The following is an 18,641-nucleotide window of genomic DNA, read 5'->3' as shown; positions in this document are numbered from 1 at the left end:
CTGTTGGATTCACAGCCTATAAGCCATTCTAGTAAATGCTCTCTCTCTCTCTCTCTCTCTCTCTCTATCTCTCTCTATCTATATATATATATATACACACGCACACACATCTATAAGTTATAAGGGAGCCATCTACCTTCTCAGGTGGGTACATGGGTGCCAGGGACTCTGAAGTCCGCTCAATCTTACCAAGTTTCCTAGCACCGTCCACTCTCCCATAGCAACAACAAGCCACAAACCTTCTGGAATCAACTGTGCACACTACTTAGAGAATCTGGCCAGGAAGTGGTGGCACACACCTTTAATCCCAGTACTAGGGAGGCAGGGGCAGATGGATCTCTGTGAGTTTGAAGCCAACCTGGTCTATGGAGCATGTTCTAGGATAGCCAGAGCTGTTACACAAAAGAACCTTGTCTCAAAAAAACAAACAAAACAAAACAAAACAACGACAACAACAACAACAACAACAACAAAAAACCTGAGAGAGGAGTCTGCTTTTTATGTGATAGTAAATCATGGATGTCTAGTTCGTTTAAAATATAGTGTTAGGGTTGAAGAGCTGGCTCAGTGGTTAAGAGTGCTGACTGCTCTTCCAGAGGTCCTGAGTTCAATTCCCAGCAACCACATGGTGGCTCACAACCATCTGTAATGGGATCCGATGCCCTCTTCTGGGGTGCATGAAAAACAGAGCAATCCTATCCATGAAATAAGTAATAAAATATAGTGTTGGAGCTGGACTGTGGACTGGTGTTAAAGCATATGTAAGGCCCAGGGTTTGATTCCCCAGCATCTAGCAAACAAATACAAAACTAAGGAAACCATTAGAAGTTTTAAACAGTCCTTTGTTACTTGCAGCTTTGACCAGTTCCATTATATAGATACAAGTAAATTTGTGCTATAATACCCTATGGATATTATGATCATGACCCACACGGACTAGAAAAACAAAGCTCCAGAAATGGAAATAATGCCAAACAGCATATGTTAACACTAATTAATATGGTTTTTAAGTTTGACTTGGGCCTAATCAACACAAATACCCTTCCCACATCAAACCCAGCTCTGACCACAACCATCTTGCCTCTGGCCTCCACACGCTTGTTGGATGGGAGCTGTCTGGAGCTCAAGGAAATGGGCAAGGCAGGGACCATGTGATGTAACTGGAGGGACTCTGTCTCTTACAGCTGGGATGTAAATAGCTAAAACGTTCCCAGCAGCAGATTCATTCCTGAGGGTCAGTGAACACAGGTCCTGTCCCTAAGCTTTACGAACACACCTGACTTCCTCTGTAAAGTCACTGTCTGGGGGAATGGATGGCTCACTGGTTATTGAGTGTGCTTGTAGAGGCCTGGGGATTGGCTCCCAGCACCCACCATCACTTGTAACTAGCTTCAGGGGATTTGACATCCTCTGGCCTAGTGCAGTACCTGTGTGCATGTAGGCATACACATATACACATCAATCAGAAAAAAAATCAGCCACCAGACCCTCAGATGGGTACACCCACTTGATTAGTTTTCTGTAGCAGGAGGTCTTCTGAGATCATCTTCATCTGCTCAGAAAATGGAATGCCCAAAGACCTAGAACTCTCTAGAAGCTTATAAGAGTACGAACCAGGAAGTGTGAAGGCACTTTACAGCTTGGACTCCCAATGGTCTTGAAGAGAAGCAAGCAAGCAAGCAAGCAAGCAAGCAAGCAAGCAAGCAAGCAAAGGGCTTTCCAATCATCCTTTTGTACCTGAAGGGCTATCCTCCCTTTTGAAACCACATTGTTATGGCCAGACTCCCCTTCCACATTATCCTAATTTCTGTAGTTTAAATTCATTAATTCTATCTATCTATCTATCTATCTATCTATCTATCTATCTATCTATCATCTATCTATCTATCTATCTATCTATCTATCTATCTATCTATCTATCTATCTTTTATTCTGTACTGTGTTCTGCCTGCATATGTACCTGCCCACCAGAAGAGGGCGCCATATACCATTATAGATGGTTGTGAATTATAATGTGGTTGCTGGGAATTGAACTCAGGACCTCTGGAAGAGCAGTCAGTGTTCTCAACCTCTGAGCCATCTCTCCAGCCCCTATATTTATTTTTGAGGCAGAGTTTTGCAACGTAGTCCAGGCTGGCCTCGAATGCTTGCTCTGCCTGCTTTAACTTTCTCTGGCCCTGGCCACAGCTGGCCAGAGTTCTTCCTTCAGTTGAGACGTGGCCAGCTATCCTGCTGTAAATGCTTTCTGTCTCAGCCTCAAAGACAATTTCTATCTGCAGATCACACATGACCTTATCTTCATTTCTGGATCCTGAGCCTCTATTCAGTCACAGGGTCACTTCTTGTATTTAGGACAGGACAGGGGTCTCCATATGCATGCAATACTGTCATCAGAGGGTCTAATGATAGAATCAAGAAAGTGAGTCCTGAGTCTGCGTGGCCTTGATGACGGCCACATCTTCAGTATAGCTTGTATGAGCCTCACAGTCTGGGGCTCACCTCTCTTAGTCTTTGGTTCATGCTGGTTTTCAGGTCCTGCTGTCGTTTCACATGTGGACCCCCACTGGTGTGTAGCACCTACTAGCTCTTATTTTCACACCAAACCTTCCTGAAACAGCGGTTGGTGAACTCAGGTTTCCATCAAGAGCTGGATCAAGGTCACCCCGCAGACCTGGTAGCAGAGACCTGTAATGGAATTCCAGCTATTCCTAAGGCTGAGGCCAGAGCAGCTGAGAGAGTTCAAGGTCAGCCTGATTAACTCAGTAGACTCAGTCTCAGAAACCAAAAGGAATCAAGGCTGGGGCCATAGCACACTGGTAGAGCATTGCCTAGCACACACAGGGAGTAGACATTAAACTGGGGAAAGTCACCCCAGTGCCTTGAATTAATTCTGTTGGTTTTGTTCTCAAATTCATGTGGATTTGCAATAATGAACTACTGTCTGGCTTCGACAGTGAACCTCTTGAAGGCAGGGGTCTGTTTCTGCACTGAGCTTGGTACCAGGTTCAATGAAGGAGTGTCCAATTAAGTGGTGGGACAGTCTGTACTTCACGCTCACAGATACGCTTGCTGCCTTGCAATGTTCTTTTCATGTGAATGGGATGTGACCAGGCTTTGTTATGACTCACCATTTAATAAGCTCACCAGAAGTTATACATCCAAATGAGGGCTGCATCCTTCAAAGTCCTCGCTTTGCGAGGCTGGATAGATACTCAGTCCCGTGGTGATGCTGGCATTTCCGTGGACTCTTTAGATCGCCTCTCTCGGTCACAACCCTGACATTTATAATACTTTCTTTCAGCGTCTCCCCGTGCTACCCTACCCTCATGTAGTATGTGTATCTCCATCTTGCGTTGTTAGCGTTGAGCAAACGATAAGATAATTCTGGAGATTTACTGCTGGCCCGAGTTTGTTTCACCAGCTCTGGCTGGGAGAGCCACACCAATAAAAGCTTAATGCTAGTGCTTCAGAGATTGTTTGATTTTGGGGAATAGTGAAGGCTTTTCTTTGATTTTAAGTTTCTCAAAGTGACAAGGTGAATGCGGGAGCTAGGTAGTAACTGATTTAAGCCAAATGGTTCTAAAGACTCGCAGCCCGAGCTCACGTGTTTCTCCTAAATTGATCTGGCACCCTTCTTTAAAACTCAGACTTCTAACTTCATGGCGACTCTGTCCTGTACCTTGGGTAACCAGCTAAGTTCCAGCTCTCTATGAACCACTGCTGGGACCTAATCTTTATTATTTCTCCCAGCATCCGGTAGACCCATGACTGGTCTCTCCTTTCCTGCTCTTTGAGAAGTGACAGTTCTGCAGATCCCAAGGGACAAGGAAAGAACTGAAAGACTGATGTTGGGGAGGGCTGGCGAGGGAAAGCGGTGGCGGATCTGGGAGCAGAGCCGGGAGTTCCTGCTTCCTGCTCCCGGAGCGAGTGTCCTCCGTAGCAGCCTCGGGGAAGGGAACAGCCCTTCCTGCTCCTGTCCGCGTACTCCAGGAGCGCAGCGAGGCGCGCCCCACCCCGGCGGAGGGGACGGTTTTCGGCTGGAGGTGGTGGAGAGACAGTTAGGACTCAACGCAACCCGGGGGTGTGGGGAGCTGGATGAGAGCGGGAAATCGGTAGATCAGAGTCAAGGGGTGTGGGTGCGAGCGGCGAGAGGCGCCGAGGGGTCCGCGGGGTTCCCGGGTGTCTCCGCCGTGTCCTGTCCCGTGGCCGCCCGCGGTTCCCGGGCTCCGCCCAGCCGTGGAGCCCAGCCTCTCTCTGGCCCGGTCTCCTCCCAAAGGTGCGGGTGGCAGCGCCACTCCCTCCGCTCCCTCCCCAGCCGCGCGCGTCTCATTCCAGCGCCCATTCCGTGCATTCCTGCCGGGCTCCTCTGCAAACTCCAGTCCCGGGGGTGGGGACCGGCCTCAGCTACGCGCTCGGGGCCCCGCAGCGGTCGCCGCGGCTGGAAGACTTGGCGCCCCGCGTGGACCTGCCGCAGCCGGCCGAGCTCTCCCACCCCGCCTCCCGAACCCTGGGACCGGTAAGGCTGCTGAGTTCGGAGGACACCCGCGTCCCGCGTGGTCCCGGGCAACACTAGGGGGCCAGTGGGGCACGTGCGGGCGGTGGAGTCTAGGGGCTGGACAGAGCAGGGTCGCTCGGCTGAAGTTGAGACTAACGAGCCTCAGCCAGGCCCTTTTCTACTTTTCTGCCTGGAGAAGAGAGCCCATAAGGGAGGTGTATTGCCTGGACCTTGTGCAGAGGTCCCCAGGGTTTGAGACGCCGTTGCTCCCCACGGTGAGAAGTGATGGGAGTGATGGACCGGAGTTCCCAAACTCCAAGGCACTATACTCTAGCAGGCAGCCCAGGGGCGCGCGCCGCGGTGCACACACGTGTCAGGGGGCTCCAGGCACACCCACACTCCGTCCGATTCAGTGAGTGAGTTCAAAGATAGGTATTACTGCGCCAGCATCCTTAAGTTTTGGGTGTTCCCGAGGAAGAGATATCTGTGCGCAGTGACTCACCTTGCTTCCAGGAGGAGGATTTGTTTGTGCTAAACGCGACCCTGTGTGCATCGCTACTTGAAGAAGGTGCTTGTCTGAAATCCCGAGTGTCGGAGTGGGCGTGGGTGTGCGATGCCTCCTCTCCAGGACTCTCCTCTCCAAGTCCTCGCTCTGAGGATGTTGGTTCTGGCTCTGACTTCTTCCTGAAGAACCGCGGCAGGGGACAATGTCTCCAAGTTCTTTGTGTTCAGGGAGAATTTGACAGTAGTAGTTGGAGGTGCCCCTCTTGCCATCCCTGCTGGGTTGAGCATTGCTGGCAGGAAGCTGCCTACACCTGCCCCCTTCCAGGCAGCTGTCTCTGTGAGGGAGTGTGGATCCTGTTCTGGCAAAATCCTTAGGGAACTGCTGGTAGGCTAAGCAAAGCTGAGATCTTTGTTTGCCCTTAGGGGCTAGGATGGTCATGTTTATGGGGGTGGACCCCCTAAAAGGAGAAGAGCTTGTTAGGTTGTTTCCTTTTGAGACAGAAGTTTCCTGCAGTTTAGGCTGGCATGATACGTCCACCTTAGTAAGAGGTGGCTTTCATTCTCCTGCCACTTTTTTTTTTTTTCCTGAGACAGAAGCAAAAGACCAAGGAGGCCTTGAACTCACAGCAGTCTCACCTCAGCCTTCTAAGTGCTGGGATGACAGGTCGGATTTACCAGGCTTAGTTGACCACTTTGGATACTATTTGTTGAGTGGTTGGTAGTGTTTCTAAGTTGTCTTCAAGGACAGGGGAGTCAGTGCTACCTGTGGGAACCTTGAAGCAATGAGGGGGAGACAATCTCTCATTCCTCAATAGCCAGGGTCTTGCTCTGGAACCCAGACTGGGTCCAAACTGGATGATCCTCTGCCTCAGTTTCCCCCTCGTTCTTCACAGTTAGCTAGGCTACCTTGTTTCTGTGGGGAAACGTGAGTGGTCCCTATAGGGAATGCTTTAGTGACAGCTGGGAAGGGGAGGCAGCCTCGGACTTGGTAGCTGAGGCCAGGATATTGACAGGAGAGTGGTGTGAGAGTCACAGACAGACTTGGCACCAGTGTTCTCGCTCATTAGCACAACTCCTAGGTGATGGCTAGGGTTTCTTGGAAGGAAGGAAGGAACAGAGAACCCTGTCAGGAGCGAGGGGGAGGGGCTCGTGTTTACCTTTCCTTCTCTCCTGCTGATATAGATTAGATAGTCTATTCCACCCTGCTCGGGCCATGCCTAGGAGAGAGACACTCTTATGGGTTAAGATCATGGGTTAAGAAACTCACAGGCGTGGGGTCAGACAGACTCAGGCAGGAATCTTGATATTCACTACCTTTAAGGCTCCTGGGCTCCGTTTCCTGATGAGTAACCCTGGGGGGTGGGGATAGGGGTGAGTAACCAAAATCAGGGCAGAAAGCTTGCTCTGAAAACTCGGTGTTCCCAAAGCATCTGTCAGCACATCCTGGTGCCCCTGGAGATGGTGGATCCTATGTTTTCCTAAGCTTGCTTTGGCGAACCCCCTCCTGCTCCCCCTTTCCATGTTGAGAATTGGACCCAGGGTCTTGTAAGACTAGCGGATTTTGCGTGATGGTTCCCTGGGCACCCTTTGGGAAACCTTGCCGTGTATCGTATTTATTTTGCCCATGGCACGGGGCATTTGGTGGGGAGACTTCCCTTTGCCACCAGGTAACGTACTTCTCATTCTCCAGCTCCCATATTCTCATTTCCACTTTTGCCTGCCCTCAGGACATGTTTGCTGAGCACTGTTGGAGCCTCTGTCAATGCCCAGCCCCTTTGTGGGGAAACTGAGACCTGGGGAGGGACCATAACGTGTTTAGAATTGCACAAGCTCTGAGTGGCAGAGTTGGGACCGGAACCCAAGCTCTTCACGTTGGATTATGTCTCCTGCTTTGTGCAGCCCAGTATCTGGGTGTGGAGACCCTAACCACTTTCATCTAATGTGTGTGGAGACTGTAACAGTCTGATCTGGATGGTGTCTTCCATCCTGTGATACAGATAGATGTTTGCAGGCAGGCATTTTCTCTTGTATCCCAGTAGAAAGTATACAGCAAACTACCCCATGGTAGGATATAAGCATGGCAGTCTGGGAGAATATCTGGATAGCTTTCAAATCTACTGTCCTTCCTCTAAAGGTCTAGGTATGTGTTGGGGGTATGTTACATATGTACATATGCATGCATGCATCTATCTATGTAACTATGTATGTATCTATGTATGCAATTATGTATCTATCTATGTATCTATCTATCTGTCTATGTATCTACTCTTTCTGTCATTTTGCTTTTTTGGTCTAGGGATGAGCCCAGAGCCTCAAGTTTGAGCTTCAATTCACAGCTCTATCTTTTCCATCTCTCAGGATGCAAATGTCACAGCCTCCTTTGGCCTCCATTCTGCGGTCTTGTGCTGGTGACTGTCACAAAGCAACACCTATTGCCAAACTTGTGTCTCTTCCTTCTCAGGGGAGGTAGAAGACATCAGTTCCTGACTTTGGACCTCACCCTTCCCGGAGGTGAGGCCAGTCTGGTGGCAGTTGGGAACTTGGGGGATCCTGAGGGTGGCTTTACCTCTTTGCCCCCTTGACCCCTTGTTGGCAGAAGCAGGAACAACGGCTCTGTTTAAAGCTCTGAAATTGGAGCTGAACAGCTGCTCCCCGGCACCCTGAGGGCGGGGGTGTCACCAGCTCAGGGGCCCAGGTGGAGGCTGGGGTAGGGCAGGCTGCCTGCCTGCCTGCCTGGGAGCATGGAGTCTCCATCTCCAGTGTAGCCCTGACATGGCAGTTTTTCCTTGCTGTGCCGTCTGTCTTTAAGGTTGTACGTTGAGGAGAGTCTAATCGCACCTGTGTGGTTGATCCTGGGGCTCTCAGCGAGTGGGCCAGGATCCATGGGAAATTTCCCACCAGAACTGCAGGCCAAGATCTGTGCCCATCTGTTTGCTTGTCATACAGGCCAGTTTCCAGAAAGGTAGGAGGATGAGCCAGCTCCCTGGTGTGGGCCAGCTCCGTGGCCAGGGTGGGCAGGCTGGTCCCCATGGGTGGGGACCCGGCTTCCTTTGACCCAAACGCAATGTGAACAATAGACTTCAGAGGAGTCACCAGGGGCAGGAAATGGGAGCTGTGCTAAGGCCAGGGTGACCCTCCTGGGGGGGGATGGGATTGTATCCGGTTGAGTGTTAGGGCCAGTGCAGAGGGCACTGGGGAGGGGCTGATGACACACAGGGTGGGCCCTGGGGTGGGGCTCTCCGCCTAAGGGGGCTGTTGACTCAGAGTGAAACCTGAGCAGGAGGGCCCATTCTCAGACTGAGCACCCTGTTGTGTGTCTTACCAGCAAAGATCTTGTGTCTGGCAGCCTCTTCTGCCAGGTTCCTGCCGGGCTTGCCAGGCCAGAACCGTGCCTTTCCCTTCCCCTGGAGCCCCCAGAATGGCTTCAGGAGTTGCCTAGGCCGGGATGAAAGACTAGTGTTGTTTCTTCCTGGCTGCATTCCAACCTGGCTGTCCTCCACTTTGGCATTGAGCCCCAAGTAGTAGTTGATGGGCAGGTAATGCTGGGTAGGGCTCTGGGTAAGGGAGACAGCAGCCTTGGGTCACTTGGACAACTGGGAAGAGATTTCTAAATTCACAGTCAGTGCAAGACAGGCAGGGGGAGATTCCTGCCTAAGGCAGGTGGTGGAATGTTCTAGCAGACTGGACACTTATCTTGCCACCATCTGTGGGAGGGTGGGACAGACTCTGTGTGAGAGCTAAAGTGCACTTGGCTTGGGGAGAAGCGGGTGCCTTTGGGCCTTGGAGTGGCCATAGGACCACTGCCAGGACCCAAGAGGGGGTGGGGCAGAGAAAACACATGCTATCTTGATTTCTTTCTCCAAGGGACAAGATGAGCATCCTGGAAATGGAGCACTGGGCTTCTCCTTCATCCTTTGTCCAGTTCTAGATGGTTTTATTCTATGTATCTGTTGGTTGGTTGGTTTGCCATGCTGAGATTGGATCCTAGGGTCTCATACATGCTTGGCTGGTGCTCTGACCCCAGCCTTCTGTCAGAGTTTTACACAAAATCTCTAGGAAAGAATTGAGTTCAAAGTAACAAGTCTCTAGCCTGTGTGGTCTTTGGATGGAGAAATTGTCTTTTTCTTTCTTTTTTCCGTTGGTGGTCCTGGGACTGGAACTCTGGGCCTTGTGCATGCTAGATGATCTCTATCACTGAGCAACACTGTAACCTTTCAGGAAGGTTTGTCCTGGCAACAAAAGAGACTGCAATGTGTGTCTGGCTAAAGGACTAGCCCCTAGCCCCAACAATCATCCCTCCCTCCCCTCTCGCCCACCAAGAGGGAGATTCCTAGTGGAAGACACCACAGCTCTCTCTAGCTTCATTCTGTCAGCCCTGTGGGTGTTGAAGATAGTAAGCAAGCTCTGGCTGGCAGAACCAGGTCTGTTTTTTCTCATCTGGCTAGAATTTTCTAGGAGGTTGGAGATTAAGCAAAAAGAAGACTTTTGTTGTTGTTGTTGTTGTTGTTGCTGTTTCCTTTGGTTTTGTCTTTTGAGACAGGGTTTCTTTGTGTCCTGGCTGACCTGGAACTCACTCTGTAGACCAGGCTGGCCTTGAATTCATGAGATCCACCTGCCTCTGCTTCCCAAGTGCTGGGGTTAAAAAAAGTCTCCGTTGCCTGGTGACATGTAATTTTTGTTTGTCTGGAAAAGCGTTTTCCTCCAGTGCTAGAGAGTGAACTCTGGGACTTGAGCCCCATCCCGAGACCTTTCAACTTTGGCTGTATTGTTTTCCAAGGCCAGTTTCTCAAGTTGGTTTCAAATCCGTTGGGTAGCTGACAAGGACCTGGAACGGAAGACTCCCACAGGCTCTAACCCCCTGTGCGGGTTACAGGCATGTGACACTTCACCTGGTTAGGTAGTACTGGAGGTAGAACCCAGGACTTTGTGGGTGCCAGGAAAGCATTCTGCCACGTAAGCTACATTCCCAACTCTTACTTTTTTGAGACAGAGGCTTAGGTAGCCCAGGTGGACCTCCATAACTTAGGAACAAGGCAGTGGAATTATGAGGTCTTTCTTAACTCTATGACATTCTACCCATGCCAAGAGCCATGTCTGGCATTTAAAGGAGAAATCTATTCTCTCAGGAAGCGTGTTTGCTAGCCTAGTGTGCTTGCCTAGATAGCTCGACAGAGCACTGGATTTCATTCCCAGGACCTCTAAAAGGGAAAAAAGGACAAAATTAAGTTTTCTATTTTATTTATTTATTTATTTTTGTATGTGTGTATGTGTGACAGTTTTTGTGGCTTTAAGTACAAATAAAATGTCTATTCGTTTTCTTTGCTGTGTGGTCTGATGGCCTGTTGCCTTGGTGACTGATAGCCATCTCTGCTGCTCTGTGCATGATAGCTTTGTGGATCTTGGAGAACGCATTGTGGATGATCTGAGCACCTATCTCAGCACAGTAGGATTTGGGATAACGTGAGGAGCACTTCAGCTCCTTGGGTTTGTGGACCAGGAACTTCCTGAAGCCTCTGAGCAGAGTGTCCTCATTGTCCTCGTTGTCCTCGTCGTAACCAATGCTGGGCATCAGGATCTGGCCTTCGAATCTCCTCCACACAGTGTTGTTTATACCCCTGGGTTCCCACACTTCATTTACTGACTGTGTCAGATGAACATCTTGGACCCGTTCTGTGTGTGTGAATTTGTGCTTCATTAGAGGTCGAAGGGCAGTGGTGATGCTGAGCAGGAGCAGGCATGGAAGCAGGAAGGGCTTTTGTGTCTCTTTCAAATTTGTAAAAATTTTCTTTTTTGGTGGTGGTGGAGAAACACTTTTAATCTTCACTGTGTGAGGAATTACAAGAACAATAAATTAAGCCATATGTTGAACCTAAATTTCCTTTGTACAAATTATTAAAATACAATTGCATTTCTTTTTTAAAATAATATTTATTTTATGTATATGAGTACACTATTGCTGTCTTCGTCTGAAGACACCAGAGGAGTGCATTAGATCCAATTACAGATGGTTGTGAGCCACCATGTGGTTGCTGGGAACTGAACTCATGACCTTTGGAAGAGCAGACAGTGCTCTTAACCGCTGAGCCATCTCTCCAGCCTCACAATTGCATTTCTAAAATGAAATCATAGGTATATAGTTGTAGTCACTAAGTAAACTAAGTTAAATGCTGTACATTAAAGAGAAACGTCAATGAGGTAAACGTATGAATGAAGACACTTCTTTTTTTTTTAGGTATGTTTTCTAATATTTATTTATTTATTATATGTAAGTACACTGTAGCTGTCTTCAGACACTCCTGAAGAGGGCATCAGATCTCATTATGGATGGTTGTGAGCCACCATGTGGTTGCTGGGATTTGAACTCAGGACCTTTGGAAGAGCAGTCGGTGGTCCTAACCGCTGAGCCATCTCACCAGCCCATGAAGACACTTCTGAACTCCCCCATTTCATCGAGTATCAAAACCCACCAATCTTCTAGCCTGAAAATGCCTGACATGCAGAAATTTTTTTAAAGATTTATTTCATGTATGTGAGTACACTGTAGCTGCCTTCAGACACACCAGAAGAAGGCATCAGATCCCATTACAGATGTTTGTGAGCCACCATGTGGTCGCTGCGAATTGAACTCAGGACTTTTGGAAGAACAGTCAGTGCCCTTAACCGCTGAGCCATCTCTCCAGCCCGTAAAAAATTTTCTTGTGTGTATGTGTGGTTTACCTGCATTTGTGTTTCTGTACCATGTGTGTGCAATATTCTTAGACGCCAGAAGTGGATGTTGGATCACCCAGGACTAGAGCTACAGATGGTTGTGAGCCGCTGTGTGGATGCTGGGGACCCAACACAGGTTTCTGCATCTTTGGAAGAGCATCCAGTGCTCTCAACTGTTGAGCCATCGCTCCGGGCCCTATTTTTTCTTTCTGAGTCAAAGTCTCACTAAGGAGCTCAGGCTGGCCTTGAACCCATTCTTGGCCTCACAAAGTTCCAGATGGCCTGGGACTTTGGATCGCCCACTTTTCTGACTCTGACGAGCTGGATGGGATTCCAGGCATCTGCTACGGTGCCTGCCTTAGACTGTCTTACCTGAGGCTTGTGGAGGGATTGGAAACTGATCCCCAAAGCTGTCATTCCTCACAGTGGAAGGCAAGCAGGCCCTCTTTGTGGCCACAGCAGAGGAGGTTCATTGGGTCTGAGGTCCTGATGCAGAGCAGAGCGCTTTACCTGTCAACCCTTGGAGTCCCATCTTAGAACCTGTAGGTGTTGACTGGGATGTTGTGGAGGAAGTCTGTACTCTCTTATCTACCCTTGTGGGAAACTGGAAGGGATGACCGGGGTACCAGCCCTTCTGTGGTACTGGGCCCTGAGTTTTCATGTTAGCTTGGGAGGTCCCACTAGTGATGTTAGGGGAATTTTTCCATCTTACCTTCCTGCTAGAGGGACCTTCCAGACTGGAGGTGAGGGTGTGAGAGGGAAGTGTCCCGGCTGGTCAAGAAAGAGAATGTGACAGTTGCTATCTGCTCCCCCACCCCCACCCCCCCATCCTTGTGGTAGAGTCAAGCCACACCTTAGTCCCACTCCGAAGCTAAGGTATAGGGAAGGTGACCCCGGAATGTAGTAGTAATTCAGATGTCGGAAAAGCGCTACCCAACAGATCTAGCTTAGAAGACTGTGGAACAGTTCAGTAGGAGAGCATTTGGTTAATGTGCTCAACGGTCTGGTTTCGTCTGAAGCAGGAGGATTGTAAATGTAAGGACAGCTTAGGGTGTATAGTAAGAGTCAAAAAATGTCGAGGGCTCGGGGTAGGGCATCAGTGGGATGCTTGACTAGCAGGTGGAAAACCTCAGGTTTGGCTGGGCAAGATGCTCGCTGCTAAGCTGGTAACCTAAACTCAGTTCTTGGGATCCAACTCCCCAAAGTTGCTCTTCCGCCTCCGTGCTCCCCATGCTCCTTCAGCGGGATGTGTGCAGCTCCTCCCCCACCAAACAAGTCAAATGGAATGTAGTGTTTTTTTTTTTTTTTTTAATTTGTGGTGGTATACACTTTTTGTTTTGTTTTCCGAGACAGGGTTTCTCTGTATAGCCCCTGGCTGTCCTGCCTCTGTCTCTCCCAAGTGCATGCACCATCACTGCCCAGCTGGTGGTGTACACTTTTAATCCTAGCACTTAGTGGGCAGAGGCAGGTAGATCTCTATGAGGTTGAGGCTGCTGCGTTTCTGTATGTAGCTCCAGGCTAGCCAAGGGCCTTGGAATGAGACCTTGTCTCAGAGTCAAACAACAGAACAAAACTCGGCCTAGAAAGAAAGCCTAGCTGGTAAGAGCATTTACTGCTCTGGCTAAGCGCCCAGGTTTAGTTCCTAACACACACCAGTTGGGCAGCTCACGCTGTTTGTAATTCCTGCCCCAGGAGCTCCACATCCTCTTCTGACCTGTGCAGGCACCAAGCACACCCGAACCACACATGCATACACATACATACATGCACTCATGCCAACACATATACATTCACACATATAACACTACAAAAATATTTTTAAAAATAATATATTAAAAAAAACCCTCTATACTACCTTCTCACTACCCCCTCTAAAACTTTATATTGTTTTGACTTGCTGTAATAGTATATCATTTTTTGTTTGTTTGTTGTTGTTTTTCGAGACAGAGTTTCTCTGTGTAGCCCTGGCTGTCCTGGAACTCACTTTGTAGACAAGGCTGGCCTCGAACTCAAAAATCCACCTGCCCCTGCCTCCCAAGTGCTGGGATTAAAGGCGTGCGCCACCACCGCCCGGCATAATAGTATATCTTATATAACATAATAGTATATCTTATATAACATAATAGTATATCTTACTATATAACAGATGGAGAAAGGTCAGAGATGGAGAATTTTCCTTGCATGTGTAAGGCACCCTGAGTTTCCGTCCCTAAGACTGGGGAAAAAAGTAACATGATAAATGATAGATGGAGTTATTCATAGTTGGCATTATTCAAGTATTGAAAAATCACACTTAACAGGGCGTCTCAATTCAGATCAGCCACACCTCGGTGTAGCCCGCCACCTGGGGTCAATGGATACTGATTGAGAGTGTATCTTTCCAGTCAGCCTGCTTGACTCTAAGTTACTCTCCTGCCACCTAATAATAGCAGTGGGTCCCAGGAAGGTTTTTCTAGGGCAGGTTATTTAGCTGTATGGCATGCCTCAGTTTCCCCTCTGCAGAATGAAGATAAAAAAAAATGCTCATAGAAACCCTATATTCAGTGGCTCAAACCTGTAATCCCAGCATTCCGGAGGGGGGCTGAGTCAGGAGAATTTCAGAGTTCAAGATAGCCAGAGCTGCATGAGAGCCTATCTCAGCCAAAGAAAGGAAGAAAAAAGTTAATAGCAGTTTCATAGTTGAAGTGAAGATTAAACGAGTTAGTGTATAAAGTGTTTTGGTTCTTGCTGGGTTCCACCTAAGCACTGTGTAAGTGCTTGTCAAATAAATGACTTATGGATGGTCCTTAAAAAAAAAAAAAAAAAAAAACTCAACAATTTGGAAATTTTAAGGTGATATGCTTGGAAAAGTCAAATAGTGGAAGGCCTGGGGAGGCCGGGTCTGACCCCCACCATGGTCTGCTCTGTGAAACTGATTTATGACAGCTCTGAGGTACAATAGAAGGTCTAGTCCCTGGCCTGATGATAAGTGCTCCACAGAGACTGACTGAATAATGACAATCTTCAAGATGAAGAAAGAGTAATTAAGGTCCAATGACTCATTGTGATGGGGCTGGGAGGAGCCAAGGAAGGCTTCCTGGAGGAGGTAGGGGAGAGGCTTTGTGAATGGGTCAGCTGTGACAGTGGAAGCAGGAGATGGGGACACAGGTAGAGGAAAAAACATCTTTGTAGACTGAGGACTATTACCATGCAGTGACCACTGTGGCAGGGCTTATCAAAGGGGGAGATCTGTGCTGCACACATCAGGTAGGATGGAGGTGTGTGTGTGTGTGTGTGTGTGTGTGTGTGTGTGTGTGTGTGTGTGTTTGCTGGAGGCAGGCAGATTACCACTGAGCTCTGCCCAGGGCTACTTTAAGTTTACATACACCAAAACATGCTCTTGATGGTGTGCTGTTTACTGGTTTGGACAAAGGCATGGAGTTGTAAGGGCACATCACAATTAAGGTACAAGACAGTTCCAGGTCCCTGTATCTCTTCATTTACAGCCACCTCCCCTCCCCCACGTTTGTATCTTGGCAGCACCAATCTGGTCTCTCTCTAGGCCTGCAGTTATTTTGCCTTTTCAAGAAAGTCATGCAAACCAAACCATACAGTTGTATAGCTTTCTGGGTCAGGCCTCTCTAACTCGCCATGCCTTTGATAGCTATCCAAACCGTTCCGATTGTTCACCTTCACCTTGTACCGTCTTAGTCCTGAGTAGTCTCCATTGCTGTAAATGGATGAACCACAGACAGTGTCTCTAGTCATCTTAGGTTTTCCAGCTAGTTGTGAATAAAGCTACTATTAGCATGTTTTTTCCTGTTTTTTTTTTTTTTTTTGTGTGTGTGTGTGAGCACAGGCTTTTTATTTTTCTTGCATAAATACTTAGGAATGGGATGGCTGGGTCTTTTGTAACAGCTATGTCGAATATCTTGTCGCTGCTACATGAGGCCAGGGAGCTGGTTGAGAGCACTGGCTGCTTTTCCCAAAGGGTCTTTGTTCAGTTCCCAGCACCCGTTCCTGGGATTTGGCGCACCTCTTCTGGCCTCCATGGTGACCAGGCACACAGTGCTTGTGGAATTCACATCTCCATGCAGAGACAGACGCTCATACACTGTATTTGAACCTGCCACCCTGGTTTCCAGGATGCACTGTTTTGCGATTCTACTTAGCAACACGTGAGTGTGTTCCACGTTCAGCCTCCCAGCAGGGTGTTGCTGCTATTTATTTGTTCTATGTGTATGCTGTACCACTTGTGTGTCTGCTGCCCACGGGGGCCAGAAGTTGCATAAGATCCTGGGTTGGGCAGTAGTTGCGCAGAGAGAGAGGCAGGTAACCTGGCTTACAGGGCAAGTTCTAGGACAGCTAGGGCTACACAAAGAAAACCTTGCCACAACAGCAGCAGCAGCAACAGCAACAACAACAACAACAAAACAGACAGAAAAAAATCCTTTGGGAATTGCAGTTAAAGGTGGTTGTGAGCCACCTCATGGGTGCTAGGAACAGGAGCTGGGTCCCTGTAAGAAGAGCCAGTGCTCTTAACTGCTGAGCTGTCTTTCCAGCCATGTTTTATATTTTCTAATGGTTAATGATGTTGAACATCTCATTTGATTATAACTCATTTGCGTATAACTATAGTGAAGGGTCTGTCTGATCTTTTTAAGATTTATTTATTTATTTTTGTGTGTCTCCGTCTGTGTACCATACGTGTGCTTGGTGCCCCCTAGGAGGTGGGAAGCCGCCATGTGGGTGCTGTGGATGGAACCTGGGTGGTCTATAGAGAAGAGGTAGAACAGTGCTACCCCTCCCCCTCCCCCATCGTCAACCCCACCATCACCCGTGAACGACTGCTCCTGGCTTAGCACCCGCTGTAGAACCCACTTCAGAGGAAGAGGCTCAGGTTCCGGTGGGCATCCTCTCTGGCTGGCCAGTGTTAGGTACCTGGTCTTTCATGCATGGTGGGTCAGGCAAATCTATCTCCACCCAGAAAAAAACAAAGCTATTGCCCCAGCCTGCACCTCAGCCATTTACATGGCCTTATTTCCAAATGGAATGACCATTTGTTCTGGAATGGGAGGTGGGGTGCTTGGCAGGCCTTCAGGGGTGCTGGGGGTGTGGCTGAGACTCAGTGGGACTCAGTGGGGTGAGTTTTCTGGGTCAGGGTGGCTCCTCTGATTTGGTAACCTTGGTCCAGTGTCTCTGTCTTCTTCCCCATCTCTTGGCTCTCAGACATTTCTATGGTAAACGAGCCAAGGCTAGATGGATGCTGCCTCCTATCTTTTTTTGGAGCTGGGCCTTCGTGTGTACTGGGGGGCATGGCTCTGTCATGGTAGAGTGTTCCTTCTCCATGAAGGTCTTGAACTTAGTGAGGGACCGAGCTCCAGCTACTGGTTTGTGCTTCACCTCAGATCCTGGATGGATAAGGGTAGCCCCGAGTGCCTGGGGGAGTAACTGAGGGCTAGCCCAACCTAAGGCTGGGGAGTAAACCTTAGTGTGTGCAGCATCTGCCCCAGGGGATGCATGATGGGAGTCCGTTCTCTTCTACCATGTGGGTCCTGGAGATTGAAAGCTTGGCTGCAGGTACCTTTACCTACTGGACCATCTTTCTGGCCCTAAATAGACTTTTTTCCCCCCTTTCACTATGGAGCTGTGGTTGGCTTGGAACTTGGTCAGTAGACCAGGCTGGCTTCAAACTCACAGAGATTCAAGCTTGCAGATTGACTCTGTCTCCTGCACCAAACCCAGTAACTAGGTTTAAAAAATAACAGTTTGGGGGCCGGAGAGATGGCTCAGTGGTTAAAAGCTAAAGGCCTGCGTTGCTTTTGCAGAGGATCTTAGTTCACTTCCCAGCACCCGTGTCCCAGCTCTGTGTCCCAGCTCAGGATCTCAACTCGAGCGCTGGGGGATCTGACACCCTCTGACACGCACGTGCACGTAGCCACCAGGCACAGACATCTGTGCATACACATAATCAAAGTAACAAAGGAAACCTTAAATATGTTTCCATTTGGAGTTTATAGACAATGGAGGAGAAAGTAGAGAGGCCCCAGATTTATGCCTCTTCCCCCAGTTTTTCTGATTGCTAATATCTCAAGTCAGTGTGGTGCCCATGGGATAGCTGAGCTGGTGTTAGCAGGCAGACAGCTTGCAGAAAGGCTTACTCTGGGGCTCAGAGCCCGCATAACGGTATGTACTCACCATGGCAGTACCAGGCAGGAGAATTCCACAGCCCTAAAAGTCCTTTTCATCTTTACCCCAACTCCAGATAACCTCATGCTTCACTTTATCCCCTTGAGACAGGGTCTTCCTGAACCTGGTGATGGGGTAGTGGCTAGCAAGCCCCAGAGATCTGTCCGTCCTCCCCTCCTCTTCCCTCCTGCCCTGGGAGGTGCAGGTCTGTGAAATCTCAACTCAAGCATTTGCCCAGCAAGTATTGTCACCCACAGAGCCGTGTCTCTGATCTGAGCTGGCGGGCGTCCTTCTCCCACCTCTCTTAGGCTGAGCTTGAAACTACAGTCTCTCAAGACTCTTATCTTCCTCAGTTTCTCTGGGTTTGTGAGCCCCCCGTGTTTTGTCGTTTCTAGGATGGTTGAGAAGGCAGAGACTCATCTTTTCAGACTCTTCCCCCATGGCTTGATAGCAAGTGCCTTTTTTCATATCTGAATACTATTCCACAGTCTTGACCTTTTCTTTTTGGAGTTCAAAGAGGCCCAGTGTAAGCTTTCTAGAGGTTCCAGCAGTCTATGGCAAACTTGAGTCTAATTCTCCCCCGCCCCCCCCCCTCCAGCCCGTTTCCAGGGGTGTAAAAGCGTGTTTCCTCATGGCCTTGTTGCCCACTGTGAGGCCCCAGACTGAGGGTGGAGGGGTGTGGAAGCCAGTTGCTGTGACCCACTTCCTGGAGGTATTAGGGACAGGTCGGCAGACACCCACAGCTCAGCTGTTTGGAAAGGCTAGC

At 49.0% G+C, this 18,641-nt stretch overlaps 1 protein-coding gene across 2 annotated transcripts in view; it reads left to right on the top strand.

The window, feature by feature from the left end:
* Positions 1-3,997: 3,997 nt before the first annotated feature.
* Tead4 (TEA domain family member 4) overlaps positions 3,998-18,641 on the top strand; it is a 73,671-nt gene continuing 59,027 nt past the window's right edge. For both annotated transcript variants that reach the window (NM_001080979.1, NM_011567.2), the window contains exon 1: positions 3,998-4,516. The gene's annotated coding sequence lies outside the window, so the exon portion shown is untranslated. The remainder of the gene's footprint in view (positions 4,517-18,641) is intronic.

The sequence above is a fragment of the Mus musculus genome, chromosome 6, assembly GCF_000001635.26.
Source record: "Mus musculus strain C57BL/6J chromosome 6, GRCm38.p6 C57BL/6J".
NCBI lineage: Eukaryota > Metazoa > Chordata > Mammalia > Rodentia > Muridae > Mus > Mus musculus.
The sequence above is the reverse complement of the archived record's forward strand: the minus strand, read 5'-3'. Positions and strand labels throughout refer to the sequence as shown.